Source organism: Aotus nancymaae, unplaced genomic scaffold (assembly GCF_030222135.1).
Source record: "Aotus nancymaae isolate 86718 unplaced genomic scaffold, 86718_ANA_hifiasm-v0.15.2.pri h1tg000030l, whole genome shotgun sequence".
Taxonomy (NCBI): Eukaryota; Metazoa; Chordata; class Mammalia; order Primates; family Aotidae; genus Aotus; species Aotus nancymaae.
In genome coordinates, this window is record NW_026988443.1 from 636,700 (window position 1) to 657,162 (window position 20,463).

At 58.5% G+C, this 20,463-nt stretch overlaps 1 protein-coding gene across 1 annotated transcript in view; it reads right to left on the reverse strand.

Annotated features, from left to right (window-relative positions):
* KCNIP3 (potassium voltage-gated channel interacting protein 3) overlaps nt 1-20,463 on the reverse strand; it is a 98,648-nt gene that overhangs the window by 64,045 nt on the left and 14,140 nt on the right. The window lies entirely within an intron of this gene.

The window sequence follows — 20,463 nt, forward strand, 5'->3', positions numbered from 1 at the left end:
TGGCTCAGTCCTGGGCCACTTCTGCTCAGTTTTTTGGCTTCAAATCTGTCTATATATTTGCTGATGACCCCAAAATGTATCCCTCCAGTTCCAACCCCGCAGATCCCACCTGCCTCCTTGAAGCCTCCACCAGGATCTCTTTAGGTGTCTCAGACTTGAAATGCTACCACTAAGCCTTCTCCTCCTCTCACGCCAGGCCAGCTCCCGTTTTTCCCGCCACAGCGAATAAAGGCTTAGCTCACCCAGCAACTCCAGACAAAAGCCTTGGCCTGACTCCTCTTGTTCTCATGCAGCCGACACCCAGAACATCTGCAAATCCTTTCAGTCCCATCTTCAGAATGCCTCCAAACGCTCCGCTGCACGCTCCCTCCTCCACTGTCACCCTGCCATGAGTTGATGCCTTGACAGCCACAAAACCCTGGTGCCCCCTCGCCTCAGGCTCACCCGTCGGCAGTAGGAGGGGCCTCTCCTGCCAGCTCACCTCACCCCTGAGCTCTGGCCCTCACTCTTGCTGCCCCTCTGCCTGCCCGGACAGCTTCCCTTTCACTCTCCCTTGCCCCTCGGATCTGTATTCAAATGCCACGTGCTCAGCAGGTCCTGCCCTGGGCATCCCTCCCTTCTTCCCCATCCTAGATAATTTTTGCAGCCCTATTCCCTCCCAATATATAGTTTATTCATCAATCTCATTTTATAGCCTATAAGCCTTAGAGGGTTTTGATCTGTCTGGTTCCCTGCTGTGTTCCCAGAGCCTGGGACAGCACCTGCCAGATGAGGAGCCCCACGGCTTCACAATGGGGTATTTCAGACCAGAGAGCAGAGGAAGGATCCGTGCCAGCCTGGTGATGGGACTGGGAGCGACAGCCCTGGCATCCTGCCCAAAAGGGCCCTCTGCATTGGTGGCCACTTGCTCCTGGTCAGCTGCAGTTTTAGTGGCTGTGTGCCTGTCCTCTCTCAGGCCTGCGTGGTGTTTGTCTGGCTGAGAGTTTTACACTGGGCAGCTGCTCTGCGGGGTGAGGACAGGTGACTCTCCCCTAGCACCGCCATGTGACCGGGGCTGGGCCTCGAGGGAGAGGGAAGTGAAGCTGGCAGTGGAGCTCTTGCTAGCCCCTGGTCATCCTGCCCTGAGGGCAGGGCTGGGACACAACGCAGTCCCCTAGACTCCACCTCATATGGGATGGTCCTCGGAGGCTGCAGGGGAACAGCCCCAGCCAGGATACCTGGTGCCCGGGAGATGCTATTAATATTGATTTGGCTACACCTCCACCCCCAGCCCTTGGCAGGGAGGTCTGGGCTGAGGTCTGTCCAGGGACCCATTCAGGATGAGCCTCCTCATCACCTCGAGATGCCCAGCATCCCTGTCCCCCGCTGCCCAGCAGCACTGCAGGGTGCTCTGGGGAGCCAAGGCCAGACCTTCCTGCTCCTGCCTCTTCTCGGCCCAGCTCTACACTCAATTACTCCCAGGTTGCCTCGGCTGCGGCAGCCGGTGGTGGCTGTGGCTGGAGGTGAGGGACATTGTGAGCCCCTCCTAGAAGTGGTCACAGGCAGGGCAGGGAGGCCAAGATCTGCAGCAGAAAAGGGGAGAGGGGCCCCTGGCAGGGAGGATGAGAGGGGGACCAGAGTGGGGGTGAAGGCCCTGAGTTGGCATTTTCAGGTTTGCGTTTGGAGACAATTAGGAGCTGAATTATTAAAGACGCTCAGAGAAAAGCTGTTTTTAAGAAAGCATGAGTAAGCAGCGCCATCTCACAGCAGCGCCCAGGATCGAAGGCGATCAATGGCCGTAATGGCTGTAAATATTTACTCGGCTTAATTGGGAACGTGCACGCCAACCACAAACCTGACGCAGGGGTTCGTGCCCAGAAGACCCCTGTCGGGCCGGCCAGAGGGCACGGCCCCGATCGCGGGTCCCCCGGCTCCCAGCAGCCAGGCCAGCACTGTGTGAGACCAGCAGTGAGGGAGCCCCAGCAGTTGGTGCAGGTGCCCTAAGGGCACAGGCTCTGGATTCAGATCCGGGGGGACCTACCAGCTTCATCACACCAGACAGGCTGCTAGTGATGCCCACCTCAGGGCATATGAGCAATCCCAGTGTGGGGTCCAGGGTGGCCAGTGCCCAGCAAATGCCAGTCCTGTTGGCCTGGGGCCCGGTGGTCCAGAGGTGGAGGGCCAGTGTCAGCGGGGATACCTGGGGCTCTGCTCTTACCCCAGCCCTTTGGCTTAGTTGAAATACAGGACCAGCTTGCTCTCAGAAGCGGGAGGTTCTCTGTAGAAGCGCTGTGGGATGAGAGGGTTGTAGGGCCACTCTGAGGCTCAGCCAGGCGCTGGGAGCCACAGCACTCACTAGGCACTTACTGTGCATGGAGTACTCCTGGGCTAATCTATTTAATCCTTGAAGCAACCCAAAAAGGCAGTTTCTTCTCTCATCACAGCCCGTGTTAAACATGAGAAAGTGGAGGTCAAGAGAGGCACAGTGACTCGCCCAAGGTTGCTGCAGTCTCAGCCCTCCTACCCCTCCTAGGCACCACTGGGCTGCACTGAGACCCATCCATCATCCCCTGCCCTCCTCTCCTCTGCAGCTCCCCTCTTCCCCATGGGCCACTGAGAGGTGTCGCCGGCCCCGGCCAGCAGCCCGCATTCCTAAGGGCATAGCTAAAGCCCAGCAAAGGCCAGAGCCCGGAAGTGGCTGGAGCCGAAAGACGTCTGACCTATGTTTCTTCCTCTGAGGTGTGTGCTGGGCACACACTCTGCCCAGCAGCCTCTCCACCCCAAGAATCTGGTATTAGGGAGCAATGCCTGCTTGGGTCATGCTCCCCAGTGGCCCAGTCAGCAGATCTGACTGTAGATTGAGAACACTGCTACAAGAACAGCACCCAGGCCCTTCCCCAGCACACAGGCACAACAGCCACAACAGCCACAGAGGATCTGAAGGTGGTGAGCATGCACGCACACACACACAGGGGTGTGCACACACATGCACGTGCCACACACGTAGGTACACGCAGCTAAGCAGACTCGCAGTGGCGGCCAGCCCGCCCCCGCCCAGATTCACCACTTCCTTTGTGAGATCAGTGCTTGGAAACAGCTCAGCCGCCCACTGCATGGCCCGCCGCTCTCCTCCAGGTGCTCAGACAGAGGCCACACCTCTCTGTGTGGGTCTCACATTTCCCAAGTGGGGACACTGAGGCTCAGACAGTGTGTGGAGCGGCGGCAGTGCTGCTCTGGGAGTTAGATCTATAGGACCTCAGACAGCTCGCATTCTTTCTCCAGTCATCAGTGTCCCCGTTGGTGCCACGAGAGCTCAGCAGATCTAAGATGAAGGCCAGAGGGGCTGGGGGAAGGGGAGGGTGTGCCATTATGTTTGGCCCATTTTCCCAGTCCTGGGGAAGCTGGTGGGGGCGGAGGATGGTTCAGGGTCTTGAAGGTGTAAGATCCCCATGGTGAAGTCCCCATGGAATGAAACCGAGATAAACTCCACATGGGCCCTTGCCTCTGCTCTCTTCCCCTGAGAGGGTTTGGGGGCCATGGAGCCCCAGGTCTGTCCGGTACAGGCCGGCAGTAGGTCTGCAAATCTCCCCAGCTCAGGTCTGGTCCCAACAGCCCAGCCACAGCAGATTCTCCGGCAAGTTTAGCATGAAAGTCTGGGGTGAGTGTTTGGGGTGAGGAGATTGGAAGGGGCCCTCCCTGCAAGGTGGGTAGGCAGAGGGGAAGGTTTCCCTGGCTCATTCCCTCCCAGCTGGGCTGAGTGCTGCTGCATGCAGGCTCCAGGGTGCCTCATGCTGTGTGTTGGATGGATGGATGGGTGGAGGGATGGATGGATGGATGGATGGATGGACAAACTATTCCTTCTCTCAGCCTCAAGCTCTTCCCCAGTAGGTGGGGGCAATGGTGACGCCCCCTGGAGGATTAGCATGAGGACTAGCTGCGGGCACAGCTGTGGGCACCAGCACCTGCCCAAGACAGAGAACGTGTCCTGCCACTCCAGGTCCCTCCTCACCATGGACGTCCCCTTGCTCTGGCCCCAGGAGGTGCTCAGAAGCCACATCAACTGTGGCTATAAATGAAAACAACAGCCACTGCTTCCAGATGCATATGTGTGAGAGAGCCTGTGTGTGCATGGTGAGTGTGTGATTATGTGTGTGCACGTGTGTGTTTGTGAATGTGTGTGTCAATGCACATGCAGGGTTCTTGAAAAGCAGGTAGGGGGTCCTTCAAGTGGCCTCAGAGCCATTGAGCTGGGATCCCTCAGAGCCATTGTCCCTGTAAGGGGGACAATGAGGTCCTGGGGTGGAGTTTGGGGGCAAGTGGTGGCACTCACTACAGACAAGGTGGGCATGGTTCCACCATCAGGACTCGCAGAGACCTTGGAAGTCGGAGGGTTGACCTAGGGTCCCTAGAATGGAACTAGGCAGGGACCTACTCAAGCCTTCCTTGCTCCGTAGACATGGCACAGTCTAGGCCTGGTGAACAGTCAGCCTTCAGTCCCCCAGAGAGAGAGGGACTTGTCCCATGCAATCTGACCAGGCAGCTGGGACGTGCCAGGCACTGAGGTGACAAGAGGGGGCAAGTCTTCTGAGGAGGTGACCCCTAAATAAGGCCCGCTGGGGAGAACTGCCTGGAGGTGTGGGTGCTCAGGGCAGAGAGGGCCCCATGTATGAATGCCCTGCAGAGGAAGGGCAGGGCAAGGGGAGGAGGCCTAGTGGGACCGAGGGGCTCAGCCATGTGGGCAGAGTCAGGTCTCACAGGGCCCTGTAGGCAGAGTGGCATTTGGAATTTGTTCAAGGACCAACAGAAACGAGGGTTTTGGCAGGAGAGTGGCAGGCTCCAATTTATGTTTCTGAAGCTGCCCCTAGGCCAGGTGGTGGGAGGAGGCCCACCCTCTGGGGAGACCGTAAGTGGGAGGCAGGGAACGAGGAACAGAGTCAAGAGCAACTCCCCACCACCGTGGGCGTTCCTGCACCATTCACAGGCACAGCCGCACTGCAACAGAGGATGTCCTGTGGGGCTCCCCTTGTGAGAGCAGGGCTGACAGGCCCTGCCAGGTACACAGGCCCTGAAGGCCATGTTGGGAGCTAGGAATTTGGGTGCTGTCGTCCTCCCAGAGCCTGGCCCAATGCTGTTCTTGGCCCTCCCGTGTGGGAGTGTGTGAATGTGTGTATATGTGCATATGTGTGTGTGCATGTGAGAATGTGTGCTCGAGTGTGTGTATATGTGTGTACGTGTGAATATGTGTGCACATATGTATGTTTGTATGTGTGTGTACGAGTGTGAGTGTACATGTGTGTATGAGTATTTGTGTATGTGTGTGTATGAGTGTGTGTGCATAAGCGTGTATGTGTATATGAGTATGGTGTTTATGAGTGTGTATCAGTGTATGTTTATGTGTGTGTATGAGTGTGCACATGTTTGTGTGTGTGTATGAGTGTGTGTATTTATGAGTGTGTGTATGAGTGTGTGTGTGTATGTGTGTGTGTGTGAGTGTGTGTGTGCATGCACATGTGCCCTGACCTGTCCCCTGCCCTGGGCATCTTGCCTCACTCCAGACAACCTGTCTGTTTTGGGGGTAGGAGACAATGGCTGCCTTGGTCCCCTGAACCTCCTGCCTGGTCAGGATCCTCCTCACACAATACCCAGCTCTCAGCCAGACCCCAAGCTGCTGGGATGTCCCCGACTGTCCTCTTGTATTCTTTCTCAGGCTTAGAGGCAGGCACAGGTTTCCCTGTGTCCCTCCTGTGGGCTGGCACTTCCTGCCACAGCCTCTCTGCTACTCAGGCGAGCTCCTGCGCCACCTCCACCAGGCCCCAATCCAATCCCAGGATTCCGGTCACTGCTCAGGCCCAGGCCCAAGCCTATCCCTCTCGGGGAGGGCTGCTCTCAACCACCCGAGTGGGGAGTTCAGGCCTGTGGACACCACCAGCATGGCTGGCAGCACCTTGCTTCGAAGGATGGACACTTCCCTCCCCACGCTGTCCCTGTCCTCTGCCTGTCACTCAGTCAGCAAGGGACTGGAGCCCCCTTCCACCTCGAGCCCAGCCTCAGCCAGGTGGGGGGGTCTGCCACCGTGGTCCTGGGCTTTTTGCATTTCCTCTCAAGTTGGAAGCCGCGATAAGACTGTCATTTTTTATTTTGCAAAGCAAGGACGTGAAAATGTTTTTTTAAGAAAAACTACTCATGACCTTCAGCATTATTTCAAACAAGAATGAAAACCTGAATCGGTGACAGGGAATCCTTTGAGTTACTTCTCATTCCCCACAGAGGCCCCGCCAGCGGGAGGGGAGGGGAGGGGAGGTGGGGAGACCCGGTCTATCTGAGTGGGTGGAGACTGCAATGCGGTGACCACGGGCTCCCTCTGCCTCCCCAGCCCCATCAGGTGCAGGCCCCAGGTGTACACGCGACCCCCATGGTCAGGAGCCCTGCACGTGGCCTTGGCGGCCCTCCCCTTCCCTGCCTGCCCGAGCTGGCCCCTCATCCATACAGGAGGACAGGACTTCCTAGGTGACAACTCAAACCCACTGCCCTCCCGAGGCCTCTGGGGTGACATGGGACAAGGCCACTGCCACCCCCAAGGCCCTCGGGGCCCTAGGGGCCAGGGCAGGGACTGCTGGGGAGAGGTTCCCAGCCTGTCTGGGGCTTAGCTCAGGATATCAGGAGCCAGGACACATTCTGGAAGACAAGAGGCATCCTGGAGATGCCAGATCCAGGTGTCCTTAAGCCCCAAAGCTGTGACGGGGTGGGAACAGAAAACGTGGTGGAGCTAGTGACTTGAAGGAGTGAGATGGTCCCAGGAGGCAGAGGGGTTGGCACCTGCTGCCCCTGGTGGAAGAAGGGGGAACACCTGCAGAGAGCCCTCCTGCGCTGGCAGGGAGAGACCCTTTCCTGGAGGAGTGGCCAGGCCTATGGGGCTCCAGCCTGGTAGATTCTGCCCCGGAGCCCAAGTGCCCAGTGCCACCTCTTCCACTGCAGTGCTGCCTTTTCCTCAAGTAGCCCCAAGCACACAAAGATGTTTCCTCCCATCCCAGAGCATCTAAAAGCTGTTCCTGTCTCCTCTCCCCACCTTCCCAAAAAACTCTCAACCTCCTGCACCCCAGAGGGCAGGAATGTGGGCCCCACATGCACAGAATACTGGAAAGAGGCCTGCCCCCAGGAAGTTGGCCATGGGGTCAAGGGGCCCTGTGCCTGGGCAGGTGGCTCTGCACCCTTCTGGAGGCTGCCCTGCCCACCTCGCCAGTCAGCACGTCCTTCCACTGACCCTCCCATCGTGTTCCTGTCCACCCCCCTCCACATGTTCTGTCTGGCCATTTGGAGGCAGGCAATGGGGGAGGCTGGGTGGGTGGAGGCCATAATGGGGGCCAGGACTATCGCAGCCCATTCTGGCTGGAGAACCCCAAATTCCTGGGTAAAGAAGAGCATCGACCTGCTCACGGTGGCTCTTAATGAACTCTGCCTCATTCACAAGGCCCTGGGGAGGTGTTTGAGAAGTGCTCTGAGCAGAGGGGCACAGGGCCTCGCAGGACTCAGAAGCAGCAGGGAGAGCTGCCAAAGGCTGGGGCTGGGCGATGCTCTGAAGGCAGGCCCCATCCCATGAGCAGGAACCCCAGGAGCCCCGGGCTCCCTGGCCCTTGTGCCTGGATAAGTGGGGTGGGGAGAAATCACGGGATAGACCTCTGGTCCTAGACCTTGAAAATCCTTCTCTCCAGCCTTCACTTCACAGACAAGGAAACTGAGGCCACAGCTCAGGGCCCTGAAGCCAGTCACTGTCACCAGCCCTGCCCTTGTGGCCAGGAGCAGCGCTGCCCTGGCCCTTTATGGACACTGATAGAATCCTTAAAACCACTCTCCATTATGCCCATTTGATGGGCGAGGAGACTGAGATACATAGAGACCCAGCAACTTGTCCAAGGTCACAGCAAGGTGGGGAGGGCAGCAGGCTGTCCACAGGGATGGGGCTCTTCCTGTACCTCTGACAACAACCTCCGCAGTGACTGAATTCTTTTTGGGGGGGTGGAGGAGGGTCTCACTCTGTTACCCAGGCTGGAGTGCAGTGGCACAAATGCAGCCCACTGCAGACTTGACCTCCCCGGCTCAAGTGATCTGCTCATGTTCCCTGCAAGTAGCTAGGACCACAGGTGTGTGTCACCGTGTCTGGCTAATTTTGTGTTTTTTGTAGAGATGGCGTCTCACTGTGTTGCCCAAGCTGGTGTCAAACTCCTGAGCTCCAGCAATCTGCCCACCTCAGCCTCCCAAAGTGCAGGGATTACAGGCGTGAGCCACCGTGCCCTGATAACCTCATTATTCTTATGGCCATTTTGCAGATGAGGAAACTGAGGCTCAGGGAGGTTAGAAGCAATTTGCTCACACAGAGCTGTGAGCGGCAGAGATGAGATTCTGCTTGAGTAGTGGAACTGTGGCCTGAGGAGCACTGAGTGACCCTTAAGGCATGGTCTAGCATGGCGGTCAGGGCATCTGACTCTCAGAGGGGCAGAACTAAGCCACACATTTGATTAGGGCCCCAGTGTCTTTCTGGCCTGTAACAGGGATAAGATGCTGTGGTGTCCTCTTCCCTCTGGCAGAGGAGATAACCCTGCAGACGGTGACCTCACTCACCTGGGTCTTTCTCCATTTCATCTGTCTGGACTGAGCAGTCCTGTCTCTGTGTGCCTTTTGTTCCGACCCTCTCTAAAAAGCCCATTTCTCTCTTAAATCAGCTGTCATTCTGTTAGTTCCCTCATTAGGGAGTTCAACAGAACCTTCACCGCACCTCAGTGTCTATTTGCAGAATGGCATTTTTAGAGTGTCAGAATGATGTTTTGTCAATTCAAGCCAGATGTGCCCAACTTTGTGTGTAATCTCTGGTCTCTATTGCCTCAGTCAGGTGCCCCAGCCCCAGCCTTGGCCCCCCCTTCCTACACTGCACCCCAGCCTTGTATCTGGGGCCCCAGCTGGGGCACCCGCCCTGTGATAGGGTGAGTGACCCAGAGCACAGGGCTGGCCCTCTCTTGATGTGAACTCCACGCTTTTATCTGGTACTAAATATGACTTTTCCTTTTGAGTTTGGGAAACAGCAAGAGAGATGCAGGACCTGAGCTGCAGGCTGCACTAAGGGGCTGGGAAACCACCTCTGTGACCCACCCACTCACCTGCAGAGGGTGGCCTAGGGAAGCCTGGGGGAGCAGGGAGGAGATGGCCTGAGGAAAGCTGGTGGGGAGGGGAGAGGGCCTAGGGAAGGCTAGTGGGAGGAGGGGGAGAGGGCCTAGGGGAGGCTGGGTGGGAGGGGAGGAGAGGGCCTAGGGGAGGCTGGGGGAAGAGGAGGAGAGGGCCTAGGGGAGGCTGGGGGAAGAGGAGGAGAGGGCCTAGGGAAGGCTGGGGGAAGAGGAGGAGAGGGCCTAGGGGAGGCTGGGTGGAGTGTTTCTCCTTTTCCCTTCTTCTCCCACCCTGGGGTGGCTTCAGTCCCCTCCTCTCTCCAATCCAGGGACTTCTGAGAAGCCTGTGATGATCTGAATTTGTCCTCTGGAGTTTGGGGGATGCTGGGCCAGCTGGGTCTGACCTACCCCTCGACGTGGTGACTGTGGTTACACTGGCCAGCAGCCACCACGGTGAGGACAGTGAACTGGACACCCACCCAGAGGCCATCATGGAGCCGGAGGGGACACTCCAAGGGAATCCATCTTCCGAGTCCCATCATCCCCACAAGAAAGACCATCTGAAGAGAGGCAGCCTCAGCACCCGGGACACAGGCTGAGGGGCAGCAGGGGCAGCTGCCTTGGGCCAGGCTTTGAAGAGCATAGAGACTCCGGGACCTGCTCACACCCAACCACACCCCGCCTCCTCCTCCCTGACCCCTGCCAGGCTGCTCTGAGTGTCAGGAGGGAGTCCTGGAGCGAAGGAGGGGTACTGGGCTGGAAAGGATTCCCTCAGCACTTGCTGACACCTGAAAGGTGACCACAGGATCTGCAGAAAATTTAATGCAAATTGGCAGGGAAGAGCAGCCCCACCAAGTGGATTGAGAAGGTCAGAGGCCACAGTGCCTCAAGCTCCCTCCAGGCGGTTCCACACCCTGGCAGCAGGCAGTGCTGTTTTCAGCAGCACCCACCTCATTCTCAGCTGCACCTACCTCCAGGTCCACACCGAGCCAGCTCACAGCCTCCTCAGCCCTGCTTCCAGAGGGCACTTCCCCTCCCCGACTTGTTGAGAATCCCAGAACCAGCATCGCCAGAGCTGGGAGGAGCTGAGAGGTTGACCAGCAAGCCCCAGCCCTGGGCCAGGAGAGACACCTAGGGCCCAGGCAGGGCCAGCCCGCCGCTTTTACCCTCCCTGCCTTGTTCTGAGCTGGGGCTCAGTGGCCACTTTGGGAACAGCCCTCCTGGCCTCTTAATCCGGTACGAGGCTTATGTCTCACTCTCCCTAAGGAAGGCAAGGGACATGGGCAGAGACAGACAGCAGAGTGAGGGAGAGGAGGAGAGAGGAGGATGGCCAGATCCGAGGGTCATGCCCAGCGGGTCGGTGACCCCAGGCACATTCCTCTGCCCCAGGGCCTGGCCCCCCAGTTTCTCTCCTCACAGAGAAGCAGCCCGAGGTCCACTGTCTCCAAAGATCTCTCCTTCCCCAAAAAAACTTCCTGGGGAAGGGAGGACTTGGGAGCCTGAGGCACCGTTAAGCATTCCCCTGTCTTTTGAAAAACTGGAAGGCCCAGGATCCCTGGGCTCCCTGAGTCTCCACCCAGAGCCCCTGAGCTTGCCACACGGGGCTAGACTCGGCGCCTCTCCACACAGCCTCCCACAGTGGGGTCCAGCACCTGCTCCACACAGCCCAGGGTCCAGCGCCACCTCCACAGTCTCTCACAGCGGGGTCCGGCGCCCCCTCCACACAGCCCCCCACAGCGGGGTCCAGCACCCCCTCCACAGCCTCCCACAGCCCCCCACAGCGGGGTCCAGCGCCCCCTCCACACAGCCCCCCACAGCGGGGTCCAGCGCACCCTCCACACAGCCTGCCACAGCGGGGTCCAGCGCCCCCTCCACACAGCCGCCCACAGCAGGGTCCAGCGCCCCCTCCACACAGCCTCCCAAAGCGGGGTCCAGCGACCCCTCCATACAGCCTGCCACAGCGGGGTCCAGCGCCCCCTCCACACAGCCGCCCACAGCAGGGTCCAGCGCCCCCTCCACACAGCCTCCCAAAGCGGGGTCCAGCGACCCCTCCATACAGCCTGCCACAGCGGGGTCCAGCGCCCCCTCCTCACAGCCTCCCACAGCGGGGTCCAGCGCCTCCTCCACACAGCCTCCCACAGCCTCCCACAGCGGGGTCCAGCGCCCCCTCCACACAGCCTCCCACAGCGGGGTCCAGCGCCCCCTCCACACAGCCTCCCACAGCGGGGTCCGGTGCCCCCTCCACACAGCCTCCCACAGCCTCCCACAGCGGGGTCCGGTGCCCCCTCCACACAGCCTCCCACAGTGGGGTCCGGTGCCCCCTCCACACAGCCTCCCACAGCGGGGTCCAGCGCCCCCTCCACACAGCCTCCCACAGTGGGGTCCGGCGCCCCCTCCACACAGCCTCCCACAGCCTCCCACAGCGGGGTCCAGCGCCCCCTCCACACAGCCTCCCACAGCGGGGTCCAGCGCCTCCTCCACACAGCCTCCCACAGCCTCCCACAGCGGGGTCCGGCGCCCTCTCCACACAGCCTCCCACAGCGGGGTCTGCCTTCCTCCTGCAGACTCCGCGCTGCTCTACGGTACTCCAAGCCCCTGTTATTCTGCTGGTTTGGGGATGAGTGATTCTATGCTCAATCTTACCTTTGCACACTTCTTGAATTGTTATGCATTAATTCTAAAGGTATTTCTTGTGTCAGGTTCTGTGCTAGGCGCTCAGGACAGGGCAGGGACAAGATGGGGGGCTGAGACCCCCACCCCTCGAAAGGCTGTGGCAGCGCAGCCCGGCCAGCGGCTATGGTGACCTCTCAGCATGGGGGGAGCATCTATCTCCTGGCAGCAGAGGCAGCTGGCAGCACCAGGTCCTGGGATTTACACGTCACATGTCTATGCCAGCTCATCTTTGTCTTCGGGACCTCATTTTATCTCTCTTCGGAAATCACTTGACTTCTTTCACCTACTTTCCTCCATGGTTCCCTGGCACTTGCTCAGCGCTCCAAGCTGCTGATGGTCACTCCTTTCAGAGTCTGAAGCTCCTGATATCAGCCCTTCCCCAGGGTCCTTCACAACAAATGCCAGGTCCCTACACGCAGGACGCGGCCCCTGGCCCTGCCTCGTGGTCCCCACAGCCGAGCTCTGGTCTTGGTCCTGCTCTACCCTGGGCGCAGGAAGAGGAGTTGGGGCCAAAGTGGGGAGGGGCACTGGCTGGCTGTGGATCACCTGCCTCCCGGGCTCCCCAAAGGCCTGGGCCCACGAGCACACACTCAGGAAGCCCCTGCATCCCCGCCAAGGCCTCCAGGTTGCTTAGGTTTCGCAGGTTTTGGGAGGCGGCTGTCATTAACTGAGCACTTTCTCTATCGAGGTCTCAATACACACTTGCCCATTTTTGTTAATCCTCATCACAGACGCCCTTCTGCCTTTGAAGGAAGAGGAGAGGGTCTCCAGTGAGGGAGGCAGGAAGGGAGGGCCGGGGCAGTGGAGTTGGTGTGCACGGGCTGGGGCTGGCGGTCGGAGGGCTGGCTTGAGAGCCACCCCCCCCCCCCACAGGCTGGGCCTGAGTCTGTGCACCCCAGAGAAGCCGGCCCCTCCCCATTTGCTCTTCCTCCCCTGACCCACGAGTCGGGGAGCCCAGGCTTGGCATTCACTGTCCCCAGGTCACAGTGGGGATAGGTGAGCTGCAAGACTGTGGTCCTTCCTGGTCCTGCTCCCGGGGCCACTGCCCACTCCCCCCAACCCTTGCCCTACATGAGGGGCTCAGTCCTTGGCTCAAAGCTGCCTCTTCTACAGCCCCATCCCAGCCCCACCAAAGCAGCCCTCACCTCGAGCCAGGTTCCCAGAGATGAAGCGGAAGAAGATGCTGATGATGCCGCCCAGGTGCCTCCCACAGCCTTGCCGGCACTCCTGCAGCCTCAGGCCAGGGCTGCGCCCTGCCATCCCTGGGCCCGGCTTGATCTGCCCAGCTCCTGCCCTGGGCTCTGCCCTGCCTGCCACTGTGCGGGCGGCAACCCCACAGCCTGCTTCCCCACCTCCTCTGCCAGCCCCTCCTCGGCCTGACACTCAGCGCCTTTCCTTTTCTAGGACTCCCCTCTCCTGGTCCATCTGTCTCTGTCTCTCAAACGCAGCATCTATCCTCTTGGTCTTAGCTTGTCCCCAGTGTCTTGGCCTGTCTGGGCCTGTCCTTCTCTCCTGAGCTCTCTGTCCCTGCCTCTGGCTCTCCCAGCCTTTCTGGGAACTGCCTGCCCCTCAGCCCTCAGCTTAGAGCCCCAGGGCAGCCAGAGTGCCAAAGCCCTGGCGTCTTGGTCTGCCTCCTCAAGTAGCCCCAACCCTGCCCCTGCTGCAGGCTAGCCCCTTCACCTGTGCCTGGCCTCCACCTCCAGGCCCCCAGAGCTCACTGTTCCCAGAGGCAGAAGGTCTCCAGCGGCTCCCTGGGCTGGGAGGAGTGGGGACAGGGTGGGCATTGCTCCTGAGCTCCTAGCACCAACTGAGGAGGTGGCGCTGGTGTGATTATCAGCTGATGGTGTGATCTCACTGCAGAGGGGCCTCACTCAGGCCCCAGGGCTTCTCTACAGCCAGAAAGGGAGCAACCTGCTCCCACATAGTCCCTGACTAGGAGGCTTGAGGCCAGGGTCCCTGAGCAGAACGGGGGCATCGGTAGGGCCCTGGCCTTTGGCTGTCTCTTGACCTCTGACCTCTACCCACTGGCATCCCTCAGCCCTGCTGTGCCTCTCTAAAGTGTAGAAGGGGAAGTAGGAAGGGTTTTTTCTGCTCAGGCGGATAAAGGAGAGCTAAATACGTGACTGGAGCTGACCAACCCCCTGCCCCCCATATTTTTTAGCACCTAGCAATAAATAAAAGCAATAACAGCCAGGAAGCTTGCTAAGGTCTTTCTGGGTGCCAGTGAGTGCATTCAGTCATCAAAACTACCCTGCAAGCTACGTGTGGCTGAGAATGCCAGTTCTGCATTCATTCTTCCTGCGTTTCACCAGCAGAGTTCAGATGCTGTTGGGGATGGAAATGCACCCAGCTGAAAACTCCACCATTCTCCTGCCTTCTTTGCAGTTTGGGCAGCTTAGCTCTTGACAGTGGAATGGAAGCATCCTTCTTCCAGAGACTTCTGTGAATGTTGCCTTCCTGACATGAGGGCCGCCACTCTCCCCTTCCATCTGGATTCTCCTTCCTCTTGCTTAAAATGAGGCTGTGTGGGCTGCAAAGCAACCACTTTGCCACAGCGAAGGGAACAGCAAAAGAACCAAAGACGTTGACGCTGACATCCCTCAGCTGCCAAACGAGTTCCAGCCACTGCCTCGCCCCACATATCCCATATAGGAGCTGATGCACCTGTCTTGATCAAGCCACTGTTACTTGGGGTTTCTGTTATATGCAAGTGCAGACAAGCCACCCGATCCCCTGCAGAGGGAAAGAGGAGCTGCTGCGCCTCAAACCCCTGCCAGTAAAGGAAGGTGCAGTGCCCGGCAGCCCTTCTGTGCACCGCAGTTGAGTGTGCCGCTCACAGGCTGTGCTGCAGGTGGAGGCCGAGTACAAGCAGCACTGCTCCTTGGACCTAATGACCCAGCACATTCAATGACACACGATGAGTCTAAGGCAAGTTGGGACGCTCTGTGGGGCCATGGCAGGCCCCCAGAGGGGAGATCTGTGGTCTCTCGGGTTTTGAGCAATGCCAAAAATCTCTCCTGTTGGCATTCAGCTAACTGCCCACTGCTGGGCTGCCAGGGGAGCGCCCATGGTGGGGAGCGCCCATGGTGGGAAGCGCCTATGGTAAGATGCCAGGTGGCCGTGAGCCCCGAACCGCCCACCAGGAACAGCCCCGAATCACTCAGCCCCGCTGGCATGTGCATGTGCACAGAGCACTCCTTCGTGATGTCCAAGTGCTGTAGATGGGACCCGAGGCAGGGTGGGTCTGGAGGGCTGGGGGAGGCTCTACCTGCAGGCCTGCAACTCCCACGGTACCTGCTGCACTGCCACCCTCCCCGCAGCCTACCCGCCCCCCACCATGGTCTCCAAGGCCATTTGAGAAGGAAAAACGTTCAGAGGGGACTTATAGGCAGAATTGCAAGAAACATTGGCACCAACTCTAGGTGACATGGAAGCCCACCCAGGGGAAGGACGTGGAGAAGGGACATCTTCCTGGTACTGCCCATGTTGTCTGAAGAAGAGAGGCCTGAGGCACAGGCTTACATTGATTCACAGGTGGTTGTTAACTACTTGTTCAGGGTCAGGGAGGTAGAGGGGCAGGATCAGGGGAGTAAGGTCTGGGGACCTGGGGAGGAACCACCCAGAGTGTGGGACAGCAAGTGCTTCGCAAGTGCCCTCCAATGGGCACTGAGGCCCAGGAGGCGCTGGCTGATCAGGTGGGCCAGTGGTCCCCTCTGTGCACCTCACAGCCTCTGTTCCTGGCCCCTCTGGCAATTTGCTGGTGAACAAAACACCATGGGTTCAATAAAAGAACTTCTCCCTGGGCTGATCAGGCTGCAGCTGCGGTTCAACGTCCAGCCAACCACCAGGTGGCAGGTCAGCCACTCTGTGTCCCTGCTGTCACTCCAGGGCTCCCATTGTCCTCATGGAGTGACAGTCACTGTGTGTGTGAGACCTTCCTTCTGGCCTGCCCTGGTGCTGCCAGCACCCCCCATCATGGTGCCCCCACACCATAGTTCCTGAGTAACAGTCTCATTTCACCTCGGAGCAGTGTGGCCAAAGGTCAGGGCTCATAGGTTCCTGTCCCCACCCTGTGCCCACCCCCAGAGGCAGCTGACCTCACAGGACAGTGGTGAGACCTGCTGAACATGGGTTCCGGTGCCAGCTGAGGGTTCCAGGGCTGCCCTGTCAGGCGCCGGTGATGCTGCTGGATGTGCCTGCCTTTCCCCTGGCCAGAAGAAAAAGCCTGGAGCCAGGAGGCACGTGGAGGCCCCTCCCTCGTCCAGCACCCACTCACCGCACCTCTGCTGCTCCTTTCCAATATTCCGGGCTCTGGATTAGAGGCTTTAGGGTCCCCAGCGGGAGGCAGCAGGAGGCCTGCTGAACTGGAAGCTGGGACAGCCTCCTGGCCATGCTGGACCCCTCACACCACTCGGACCAACTGGCATCAAGGGCCATTGAGTGACCCTATTATCAAGGGGAACAGTGAGGACTCTACCTCAGATCCAGTGAATTCTCCAGGGAGCCTAGCAATGCTGCCGCCAATTACAGATTAAAGTCCGTGGGGGCATTTAGCAACCCCACTGAGGCAGGACCACCAAGGACTCAGATCCCTCAGGAATGGGGGTTTGGATCATTCCACCAACGCCCTTGTGGTGGATTAAAGACGACCACAGATGTTGTACTACAACCACCATGGAAAGGGGTTAATTTTCAGAAACCCTTGAAAGTTTGCACTAATCTGATGGCTCACTTTGATGCCATGTATCTCGATGCCTCACGATGTCTATTGTATCTTGTATCTTCAAATATACAAAAATTCTGTGACCACGTTCGTCTACCTTTATGTATTAGAGATGAGTTAATTCACCTTTTGTTCCCATAGCGTTCTGCTACCCCATTTTGTTTTTTTTTTTTTTTGGAGATGGAGTTTCGCTCTTGTTACCTAGGCTGGAGTGCAATGGCGCGATCTTGGCTCACCGCAACCTCCGCCTCCTGGGTTCAGGCAATTCTCCTGCCTCAGCCTCCTGAGTAGCTGGGATTACAGGCACGCGCCGCCATGCCCAGCTAATTTTTGTTATTTTTAGTAGAGACGGGGTTTCACCATGTTGACCAGGATGGTCTCGATCTCTTGACCTCGTGATCCACCCACCTCGGCCTCCCAAAGTGCTGGGATTACAGGCGTGAGCCACCGCGCCTGGCCTTGCTACCCCTTTTTACCAGGAGCACTGGCGGTGGCGACTTTATGATTTTATGTGGAGTTGCCATGGAACCCCAGGAGAATGAACAGCGGTTGAGGAGGATGTGGGTCTTCCCTTTGAGGGAGGGGCATGTACATGCATGTGTGTGCATGGTAAGTGTGTGTGCATGGGGGAGTGTGTGGGGGAGTGTGTGGCTGCATGTGTGTGGGTGTGTGTGTGTGTGTGCTCCTGTGTGTGTGCATGTGTGTGTATGTGGGTGTGTGTGATCTGTGTGTGTGTGTGCATGTGTGAGGAATGGCTGCGCCGTGTCACACAGAAGCATTCCTGCCAGAGTGGTCCAGGATACCAGGCATCTCCCGAGGCAGCAGGGGCCCTAGCTTTGTCCCATCCAGGCCTCCATTTCTGGTCCTCCAGAGTTTCCGTGAATTTCCCGAGGCCTGGAGCGGATGCTCTGCTTAAACCACCTCACCTGGGTTCAGTTGTCTGCAGTCGGGCACCCAGGTTATCTGTGGGGGGCATTATTATTCCAGTTGAAGAAACTCAAGTCCCACAGCCCTTGCGGGCACCAGACTTGAGAAACAGGTCTGTCCAGTTGTGGCACTGGCCATGCCTCTGGAGAGGTGTCCTGCAGGGAGGGACTTTAGATGCAGGGGAGACATGGGTGGGGTGCGTGGCAGGCCAGAGTCCCAGCTTCTGGGTCACGGAGGAGGGTTCAAGGAGCTGAGGATGGGGCACTTCTCCTGGGTAGGGTGGGGCCAGGCTCCCTGTGCTCTGAGTCTCCTGGCTCCCTTCTTAGAGGTCCCGCTGCTGCCCACCTCCTGACTTCATCCTGGGGCCACCCAGGACCCAGCCCCAGATGCTCCAGCCCTTGCACAGTGTCTCCAGGCCCCTGGGTCCTGCCCACTCCTGGCTGACATTCTACCTCACCCAAGCCTTGGGGACTCCGGAGCTGGGCCTTGGCTTTCACTCCCAAATGTTCCCGACATGTGTCTCTGGCCCCGATTCTGCTGAATGGAAAAACCCCAGTACAAGAGCACAGTGTCTGGGCTGCCCGCTCCCACAGGCCCCCAGGGCTCAGGACACTGTGCTGGGCCTTGAAGAGCACACAGCCGGGGTGCATTGAATGGGCCCCATTGTTCTTTGCACCCAGAGCCTGTGAAGGCTCCCAAAGAGCCAGGGTGCCTCATCTGCACGTGGCATAGCATTTCACACATGCACAAAGCCCTCAGTGTGACCACATCATCCTGGCCTCCTTGCGGGACACACACGAGACGTGGTTGGACTGAAGAGAGGCCATCTGGGAGCTATGCCCAAGGGAGACAAAGGGCACATCGGAATCCCGGCTCCTCTGTCCCTGAGGTCCCTGGGCTCCCTCCTCCCTCAGCTCCCACCAAAGATGCTCATCAGGGTGGGCACTGTGGAGCTCTGGACCCCAGCCCTCCCCAACCCCAAACCCTAGTGCCATCTGCTGAGTCATTTGACCTCTCTGAGCTGCCACCGTGGACGCTCCGGTAAAACTGAGTGATGAGCTCTACACTGCCTCCCTCTCGCAACCAAATAGGTTCACATCTGCTCCCAGCGCCTGCACAAGGTCCGGCAAACATGCCCACCCCGGGGAACAAACTCATCGCTGGTGCCCTGGCCCTGCCATGGCCCTCCCTCTCCTGTGTGCCTTCGACAAGTTGTTCAGCAAATGTGTCCTGATAGCTGGGAGTAGAAAGGCCCTGCCCTCTAGGAAGCTGCCCTGAGCTGGGGTAGGGCACACAGGGGTGGGCTGTGCAGGGGTGGTCTCCTCGCCCTGGCTTGAACACGCCATGCTGGCCCCTGGCTTGCCTTTCTCCCAGACCACCCCATTCAGCACAGCTGCTGCTGTCACGGGTGTGCAGAAAGCCTCGGTGAAGGGTGCACATCAGCCCCAGCCTGTCCTGAGCCACCTCTGCCTGCCAGAGAGAGATGGGAGGATGAGGCTGAGCATCGGCAAGACCTGAGGAACACAGGGTTCCTCTGCAGCACTCCCTTAATTACTCATCGCCACCAAGAAAACCCTGGAAGACTGAGGTGGAGGAAATCTGAGTCTCGAGTGACACAAAGCTGCACTCGCCAGAGTGGATCTGAGCCCCCAGCCCACACAATGACCACTGTGCTCTTGCTCCTACCCTAAGGGAAAACAGACGCATTTTCATCCCGATGCAGATCAAACAGTGCACTGAAGGTGGCCCTTCCCGGTCACGCTGTGTGCATATACTTTTAGTGACCTCATCATGTTTCTGCCACTTGCAAAACCTACCACCCTACCCCTGAGAAGTTGAAGGCGCACGTGAATCTCACCCAGGCATTCATAACTGCTAGCACTTCCATGGGAAGGGCTTGGGGACAAGTGTCAGCCAAGGTGACAGTATCACAGATGGGTAGGGGCTCTGTGGGGAAGCAGAGGTGGTGGAGCCAAAAGGGAGGGGGCTGGAATCCTGCTGGGAGCACCCTGGAGTGGCGTTTGTGGGTAAAGAACAGGGACCTGGTGCATAGCAGTCATTCCCTTTGTGCACACGCATGGGGCTCTGGCCGTGGCTGCCAGCCACTGTGCCTGCTGTTTGCCCAGACCCCTCAGGTGATCCCTTCCACGCATGACCCCCATCAAGCTTGGGAGGCTGGGACCCTGATTGTGCCCATTCTCCTGGCCAGGGGACCGAGGCTCCCTGGAAATCACACGGCTAGAGATGCAGCTTGTTTGCTGTCTTGTCAAGGGCAAGTCTGCACCTTTTCCTTAAAGTCAGAGGCAAACTCCCATACATGCCGTACTCACACGTGTGATCCCATGAGTGTGCATGGTGTGTGTATGTGAGAGCATGCAAATGTGTATGGTATGCCTACCTGTGTGTGCATAGTGAGTGTGCAACTCGTGTGTGATAGACGCAGTGGTGTGTGTGCAAAGTGTAAGTGTGAGGTGTCTGCATGTGTGTGTGAGATCATGGGGGCCGCATAAGGCTGCCATTGTTTGTTCAACTCAGTCATACTCGACAAACACCAAATATCACCCACAGCAAGCCCAGGGCAGTGATTTCTGCCAGTTCTCTCACTAACACCCCAGAATGTAACCCAAGGCAAACAGACAGCACCAATCCTTGGGGTGAGGGCAGAGTATCCTGATCACCAGGCACTGCACACATTATTGCCCATCTTCAAATGTGCCCTGTGGACAGGTGCCAGCCTGCCGTCTCATGGAGGACTTAGAAAGGATGAATGAGGCGCTCCGGCTTACTCAGGAAGCAAGCAGTGGGTGGGGTGGAGCCTGGCCTGGTCTGTTGGACTCTGCAGCCTGGCTCCATCTTCCTAGCCAACTGGGAAACCCCAGTGTGGTCCCAGATCTCTGTCTCCATGTTCTGTGGGTCCCACTGGGAGCTCAGTGGCCTGCATGAAGCAAGCACTTAATGAGTGGGGAAGGGTGTGAATGAATGAAAACACAGCTCCAACAGAGAGAGGGG